This window comes from Rattus norvegicus, chromosome Y, assembly GCF_021556685.1.
Source record: "Rattus norvegicus strain SHRSP/BbbUtx chromosome Y, alternate assembly SHRSP_T2T, whole genome shotgun sequence".
In the NCBI taxonomy this organism is placed as follows: domain Eukaryota; kingdom Metazoa; phylum Chordata; class Mammalia; order Rodentia; family Muridae; genus Rattus; species Rattus norvegicus.
In genome coordinates this window covers 1,084,028-1,092,939 of record NC_141555.1, presented here as the reverse complement: position 1 = coordinate 1,092,939, position 8,912 = coordinate 1,084,028, and positions in this window count along the sequence as shown.

Here is an 8,912-nt window from a genome sequence, read left to right as displayed (position 1 = left end):
TTCCCTTGCTGATTCTCAAGAAGATGTGGCCCCTTCCTACTTCAAGGTCTACTTCTTCAAGGTCTGGCCAAGACCTATCCGGCATGAATATACACAGAATATGAAATGCCAGCACACAATTGAGGAAGGCTGGCTGGGCATTACTCACAGTGTTTCCTTTACTCTTACTTGAATTGAGCTGGCATTCAGACTCTCTGCCTGAAAGGACTTTGCCTCAGCATTTCCCGAACACCCGACAAAACCTTCCTGCCCAAGAGCTGACAAAACTTTCTGTGCCTTCTTGGGCCAAGCAGACATATGTGGTAGGTCCTTCTTGGGCCAAGCACACATATGTGGTAGGTCCTTCTTGGGCCAAGCACACATATGTGGTAGGTCCTTCTTGGGCCAAGCAGACATATGTGGTAGGTCCTTCTTGGGCCAAGCAGACATATGTGGTAGGTCCTTCTTGGGCCAAGCACACATATGTGGTAGGTCCTTCTTGGGCAAAGCAGACATATGTGGTAGGTCCTCGAAGCAAACTGGGAGAGACATAGGCTTGGCTGTGGATGTTGAGAAATACCTGTCCTATTGCCTCACAGGAGGGACCTCTAGCAAATGGCTTTTCCCTGACCTGGAGGTCTGCATCTTCTGCCTCCCCACATTACTCTACTTACCGACATTGGCTCCTCTGGTAGGCCATCTACCGTCCACTGAACTAAGAGATGGTTTGTCTGGCACTCTGTGAAGTGTCTCTGCCTGTGCTAAGAGTCCCCCTACCATCCCTTGTACACACTGCTTATCTTCTGGACAATGTGGTCAAATCCAGATAGGTCAGCAGCTCTGTGAACTCTCATATACCAGGCAGCTCAGCCAGGATTGCATGTGTTCTCCCTCCAGCCTTCTCTGTCAGAGAGAGAAGTACTTCTGGAGATCCAGACAGATGTCTTCTGCAGTGACCTGAGGCAAATGTCTCTAGCTTCTGGATGGGGGTCCCTTACACTGGTAAGGAATTTCGAGGTCACAGAAACTTATTTTGGGAGTAGTGGGGCCAGCAATACTCCAGCATGACCAGCCTCTTACCTCCTGCTCAGTTGTGAGCACACATGCACTCCTGGAAAACTCAGGCTCCAAGTTTCCTACCAGTAGCTATATGAAACAGGGCCAGGGATAGTAAACAGCTACAGAGTGCTGGACCAGGACTCATCATGTCATCGGAGATGTGATAAAGAGAGTGTATGAGGTCTGGGTACAACACTCTCTCTCCTTCCTTCTGAAGAAGTACCAACATGGATGGCCTGTGTCTGTCTGTTTATGGACAGGCCTATTACCAGAGAGGCTGAGCCTGTGACTCCTTAACTATCATCACTCTCTTGTGGAAGGAAGGGTTGATGCCAAGGAGAAAGGTGAACCTGCTCAGCCTCCTGGCCCTGTTTACCTCCCCCACCTGTCAGAGCACGGCACAATTAAGAGGAAACTGTGTCTACCAGAGCCAACACAGAGGGGCCTGCTTGAAGGGAGGCAACACTACCCCGTCCCCCACAGGAGCTCAAAGAGTACTTTTCATTAACACTCCCCACTGCTGAGTTCAGACACCATTCCCTGGGAAGCAATGGTCTTTCAACATGTACCTCAGCAAGTCTTCATCTTGCTCACTGAGCATAACTAAGATATTGGCCTGGTTCCTCATCTACTTTTTGTCATGGAGTCCTGCTGACTGTAAAACGGTGACCCTGCAACCAGAAGAAAGCAGTATCAGCCCCAACGCTGTCAGAGTCCCTGGAAGTATGTATGGCACTCCCTCTTCCTCAAGAACTCTCTTCTGTTGCCTGACAGGAACTCAGGACCACTTTGTCTAGACACAGGAGGGTATCTTGTGACTTGGTGGTTGCCCCTTGACATCTACCCATGTCTAAAGCTAGATGGCCCGTGGTCAGAGAGCAAAACTGTCACTCGCGTAAAAAGTACAACAGGGTCCTGTGGACACTTGTGTCTTTGGGACACTCCAACTTCAGTATTAACAGGGAATCCCACTCACTGAACACATCTAGGCTTTCTCTGTCTAACGTGAGGACCAGGTCAGAACACCATCTGGGAGATAGTGAGAGATTGTGTTGATGGGAAGTGCTTACCCGAGAGTAGCTACTCAAGTTGATGTCAATGACCTCCATTCCACACCTACATGGATGGCATCAATATGAAACTCTTCTACCTCAATCTCCCAAGGGTCTCTATAGTCCCCTCGGGGCAGGGACTGTTATTCTGAGAAGTAGCTGCATATGCTGTGGGAATGTAAAGCATAAAAACATACCTGACAGACAGACAGAGACACAAAAATGCACAGAAAGACCATTGCTTCAGGCATTTCTACCATATCCAAGGCCAGACAAGGATGCAGTAAAACTGCTGTTCATGTCAAGTTAACTGGTCTCACTCCTTCCACAGCATAGAGCAACCATACAGTGACCTTCTATTTTCACTGATGCCCTACCAATATCTTCTTCCATATTTGCTCACCCCCCCGAAGTGTGATCATCACTAAAGATAATGCGTGACTCAGAAGCCTTGGATGCCCTCAATCACAGCCTGCCTGCTTTCCAGGTGGGACCTGTTCTGAGCTACATATCTCTTGAGGCTCTCCTGGATCCTGTTGGCTTGGGCATTGACTGAACCTATTAGGGACTGCAGCAGCTCCAGTTCCTGCTTGGGCATTGACTGAGCCTATTAGGGACTACAGCAGCTCCAGTTCCTCCACAGGGAAATGGTGTTTTGCTGGACCATTCCCTGCCCATTCCCACAGACCTTCCTGAACTTTGTCTCTGGCCTCATCCCCGTCTGTTCTGCCTGCACTATGGTGTCCACCTCTGCCAGCTCTGGACTTCCAGCAGCAGCAGTAAGGCCACTTTCCTAGGGCTGCTTCAAATCGCCCAAGTGTTGCCACCTGTTGCTGATGTGCCTCCAAGCCAACGGCTTCAGCTCCAAGCATGGTTGCCTTCAGGAATGGTGGGCAATGCTCAGAATATGACAACCAGGTCAGAAGTCAACTCTGTTGCCGGGTCCGACCCTCCACTTCAGGCTCCTGACAGTCTTCCATGGCAATGGATTTCCATTCAGCACACTGTGTTCTATCAGTGACGGACGCTCGGTTTTTGCTTAAAACTCTGAGGAGCACAGGGTCTTCCAGACAACACTTCCCTGAGCGTCTGTGAAACCAGAGGCTTTTCTTACCAGTGTGGACCAGGGTCTTTCTTCTGTGCAAGCTCATTCAAGGAAGAGTTGGCTTCCTGTAGTTCAGGGACCATTTTGAAACACTGAGCTTAAAAACCCTTCTGCAATCCCGGCACAGATGCAGAGTAGCACCCTGCTTTCACTCAGAATTTGTGGGGGACCTCAAAGATCTAGCCATCAGACATGGTATAGAAACCCTCTTAATGTGCCTTTCTCTCCAGCACCTGATCTAAACCCGTGGTGGCCTAGCAGGATTCCAGGGTTTCATGGTCTTACTGCAGGTTCCCTGCCTCCATTCCAGTCTGTGGCCCTTATAATCCATGGGCAGCATACTTGTGTCCTTCTGCTGCTTGCTTAGCACTGGGGCAGCCTTGGCTTTTACATGAATATTTACTGCATATTCTCCTATCTACATTTCAGCAGATAAAAGCACCTGGCTCTCCTGGCAGACTTTCTTTCCAACCCCCACTTGTATCTTACCATTTGAGTGTGAACTTACAAACTTTAGTTAGAAGGTTATCTACAACAGCAGCAAGGAACCTGTATGTGGAAATGTTGGTGTGTAACAGTTGTTGACAAGTTTGCTGGGTAGTTAGGTGGCTACAGACCCTAGGTGCTTATGTTAATGTACTTGGAGACTGCCTATGTGTCTGAGTTGTCTGCTGTGTGTTCTTGTGAATGTGCACTCGAGTGTGAGTGTATGTGGATCTTTTTCCACTTACCTGTGGGTGTGCACAGCAGACATGAACTTCCTTCTCCTAGAGAAGCTTTTTATTTGAATGTGGTATTTGACCTCACCACTTCTGTTTTGTGCTAAGAAAAGGTTCCAAGGGAACATACTGAAAGATGCTTCCCAGTGCCTCTTGCAAATGTTCCTTGACTACCCACCATGCAGCAAGGCAGTTAGCAAGGATAGAAGACAGGAGCTCCAAAGGCTTAAGATACAGGGGATTCTCAGAGAAACAAGCTAGTTAAAGTCCAGCTTACAAAGACACAAGGTCCCTAATAGCCCCCAGAAGAGTGTGTTGTTCACTGTCTTCACATAGTATATATGGGTGCACCCACTGTGGCAGCGGCTTAGGTATGGACACCCTGTGAATCAGGTATAAGAGTGAGGAGGAGTCAGGGAGGGTAGCTACTGGTTTTATTTTTCATGTTGTTTGTGGATTTCCCTGGGAAGGCTGGATCATTTCCCGTGGCCTGGCCTTCTCCATTGCATCTGCAGGAACAAATGGTTGAGACAGGAGTGTCCCTGATGAAGGGTTCTTTGGCTGGGCATGTTGTGTTCTCCTCCCCTGCGTTTGTCCACTTTGCTCTTGAGGCCCTTGAGGCAGACCTGCCAGTGGCCAGCTGGGACTGTCCAGGTCAACAACAGCATCAGAACAGTGCTCTTTACCTCAGGGTTCAAGCTTCAGTGTGGGTGGTGATGCCCCCGTCATTTCCCTTATCCTATGTGATGTGTTCTGATACTGGCAATACAGTAAATAAGTTGGTCTTGGTAAACTGGTGGGAGATGCAAAGGTCCCCGCTCCTATTCCCAGCATAGAGACATATTATTGGAAAGTAGTTGAGAATGCCAGAGAACCAAAAGTTCCCAAGAGACTGGATCTATTAAGCCAGACGCTTGGATCTGGGTACTGGCAAGATGTGGCTGGAGAAAAGATACAGAACTAGGATTGGAATGCCATTCAGTGACTCTACTCTAAACCTTAGCATTTTGTAGGCATGAGCTGTTACCCAGAGGAGGGAAGTACAGGTGGAGCAGGCCTGCAGTTTAGTGTACAATATAATATGGCATGATGCCAATCGTGGAAATGGTGTCTTTGCCTTAGTAGCCTGGTGCGAGGTGCAAAGGGTTCCTCTCCTATCCTTGAGAAAAGACAGAAGAAAGCCATAGCATATTCTTTTGGGGTGGTCCTGTGAGCAAAATTATAGAAAGCAGAGGCTGTCCATAGAACAGGCAGCAAGCAAGAAGCAACCATGGCCAGGTCCTAGGTGATTCATTCATATCACTGTAGGTGTCTACAGGCAGCAGGGAGTCCTGAGATACCCCCTAGTGGGAGAAGGACAACTCCAGGTGCTTGTATCTGGAGGACTGGCAAGCTGTGGCCAGAGAAAAACACAGGACCAGGACTTAATTTACATTCAGTGATTCTACTTCCTTAGCACTTAGTAGGCATGAGCGGTTTACCCAGGCGATGAAGTGTCCCTAGCCTATGAGCATTCCTTAATGGACGGTCCCAGTACGCAGAAACCAATTTACTTGGTACTTCCAAGGCCACGATCCTCAAGTTTCACACTGTCTACAATCCAGAGAGGAAACAGAAACCAAGGAACAAAGCAGCTAGGTACCCAAAAAAGACAAACTAGAAATCAGCAGCAAGATCTGTAATCACTTTCTAAACCCAGATCCTTCAATCCCAGGGTCAGAACAGAATAATAGCAGGGAAATGCATCTATCCCTACAGCCAGATATCCTACCACAGTAGGCCCCAAATAGTTCAAGAGAGATAAAGCGTATGAAAAAGAAGCTCCTTAAAGGGTAAATTAATAAAGCCCGTAAGTAAATCTGGGAAACACAAAGAATGTGTGGAATTAAATAAACGTATTAAGGAAATCTAGCAAGACACAGACAGTTGGAAGAAATGAACAAATCCATTCTAGACTTGAAAGTGGAAACAGAATCAATAAATCAATCCCAAACCTCGGGAATCCTGGAAGTGAAAAATTTGGAGCTGGAACAAGAACTACAGAGGCAAGCTTTACCAAGAAAATACAGGAGATGGAGGAAAGAATCTCTGACCTTAAAAATATGACAGAAAAATGGATACATCTTTCAAAACAAAACATTAAATGTAAAAATTTCCTCTCACAAAACAACCATGGACAGACAACTGGGGCACTATGAAAACTCCCAACTAAGATGCCTTACTCAAAGGCCCACAAAATGTTTTCAACAAAAGCACAGAAGAAAAACTTTGAAGCTAAAGAAGGAGATGCTTGTAATAGTACAAGGAGCATACACAACACTACATAATTTGGACCAGAAAGCAAAGTTCCTGCAGCACATAATAACCAAAGGACTAAACATACAGATCAAAGAAAAACTGATTAAATCTGCAAGGGAAGAACACCAAGTAAGAAATAAAGGCAGACCTATCAGAATTATTCCTGAATTCTCAATGGAGACCTGAAACCCAGAAGAGTCTACACAGAATCTGTTCTACAGATTGTAAGAGACCATGGATTGCCAGTCCAGCCTACTACATACCTGGCAAAACGTTCAATCATAACTTGTAGAGAAAATAAGACATTCAACTGCTATGACTACATTTAAACAATATGTATATACAAAACGAGTCCTACAGAAGGTGCTAGGAGGGAAACTCCCAAGAGTCTGTCAGCTGGTATCTTCCTCGTTTGTTATTTACTTTCAAACATGGGGCCGAGTGTCCCATGGGGTCTGGCAGATTGAGCCTATCTAGCTAGTCGACTTGCTCCAAGGATTCCCTAATGTGCAACTTCCAGATGCTGGGATTAGGTGACAGGTATTTCTGTGAGTGCTGGGGAGCTGAACTTTCTTCACTTGATGAAGCATGCAAACATTTCACGAACTCAACCCTCTTTCTAGCCTTTTTTCCCTATTATTTTGCTTTCCCCTTCACAACATGTTGCAATGGGGAAAATTGGTCTCATTTTGAGCCTACTGTACAAGATGTCTAAAACACTTCATCAGTCAAATTAGACAATGGTTGAAAAGCCAAAGAATTCAAGTTAGTTTCTAAAATTATCAATGAACACAAGAGGACTCATCAAAGTAATAAACATCAGTATAAAAAAAATCTTGATGAAAACAGTTGAGAAAATTATCCCAGAAACATTAAGCTCCTGTGGAACAACAGAAACCTCAGAACAGGAAAAGTGAAGAGGTCAAACACAGGGGTAAGCATCATCGCTAAACTAAATCAACCAGAAAGAAAAGAACTGTCAGACTGAAGATGGGCTGGGGATACCCACACAGAAAAAATAAACAAGCATTCCTACAACTTTGGGACATGATCATGCTTAGAGAGCATTTAAGAATCCATGTAAGAGAATTTTCAGCTGAGGAATATTGAGTGGCTGAGAAGCACCTAAAGAAATGCTCAACATCCTTAACTCCTCCATTGTTGGTGGGATTGCAGACTGGTACAACCATTCTGGAAATCAGTCTGGAGGTTCCTCAGAAAATTGGACATTGAACTACCGGAGGACCCAGCTATACCTCTCCTGGGCATATACCCAAGATGCTCCACCATATCTCAAGGACATGTGCTCCATCCACCATATTTATAGCAGTCTTATCGATAATACCCAATAGCTGGAAACAACCTAGATACAGAAAAAGTGGTTCATTTGCACATTCAAACTAGAAAATATCCTAAGTCAGGAAACCCAGAACCAAAAGGACATGCCTTGTATGTACTCACTGTAAGTGGGAATTAGCCAAAAAGTTCAGAATACCCAAGATACAACTCACAGACTGTGGGAAGCTTAACAAGAAGGCAGGCCCAAGTGTGGTTATTTCAAACCCACTTAGATCGTGAAACAAAATAATCACCAGAGGCAAGAGTGAGTTTGGACAGGAGAGGGGAAGGAAAGGGGGCGGGGAGCGGGGCAGAATGAAGTATGGCGGGAGACAAGGGAAGAGGCCAGAGGGCCAGGAGAATGGCAATATGAAGCAGTGTGGGGTGGGGGCAGGGGGAACCCCCAGAGAGGTGAGAGGTTCCCAGGACTGGATGGGAATAATTTTAGCCAAAATGCCCAACAGTAGAGAGATGGAACCTGAAGAAACCACATCCAGCACAGACATGGCCCCCAGCTGAGGCCTGGGGTCACCCACCCACCTTCAAATTTTTTGACCCAGAATTGTTCCTAAACATTTCTAAAGGAAATGCAGGGACAGAAAGGGAGAAGAGACTAAAGGATAGGACTTCCAGTGACTGGGCCCAACTTGGGATCCATCCTATGGGCAGGTACAAAACCCTGACACTTATTACTCATGTTCTGCCGTGCTTGAACACAGGAGTCTAGCAGCGGTGTCCTCTGAGAGGCTCTAAGGTGCTGACTGAAACAGATACAGATACTTACAGCCTACCATTGGATTGAGGTCAGGGGCCCCTATGGAAGAATTAGGAAAAAGACTAAATGAACTGAAGGGTTCCCAACCCTGTAGGAAGGCCCTGGATCCCTCACGGCTCCCAGAGACTAACCCACCATCAAGGAGCATACAGGGGCTCATATGTAGCAGCAGACTGCCTTGTCTGGCCTCAGTGGGAGAGGATGTGCTTAACCCTATACAAACTTGATGCCCCAGGGGAGCGGGAGGCTGGTGGTGAGGTGTGTGTGGGTAGGTGAGGTAGCACCCTCTCAAGCAAAAGGAAGGGGCATGTGGCGAAGAACTCTGGGAGGAGGAAGGCAGGGTGGGGAGCAGGGAGCAGGGGGCATTTGGAATGTTAACTAAAACAGACAACTGGATAAAAAGAAACGAAGCCATGTGTGTAAGAATGATACAGAGGTCTGTAGAAACGAAGAGAGGTATTGGGTCATTCATGTACATACTTCATACATATGAAATGAACATGAACTCAATTTAAAAAAAAATCCATAATATAGAACAAGGAGCTAGAAACAAAGGAGACCAAAATTAAGTGAATAAAAGTTCAATG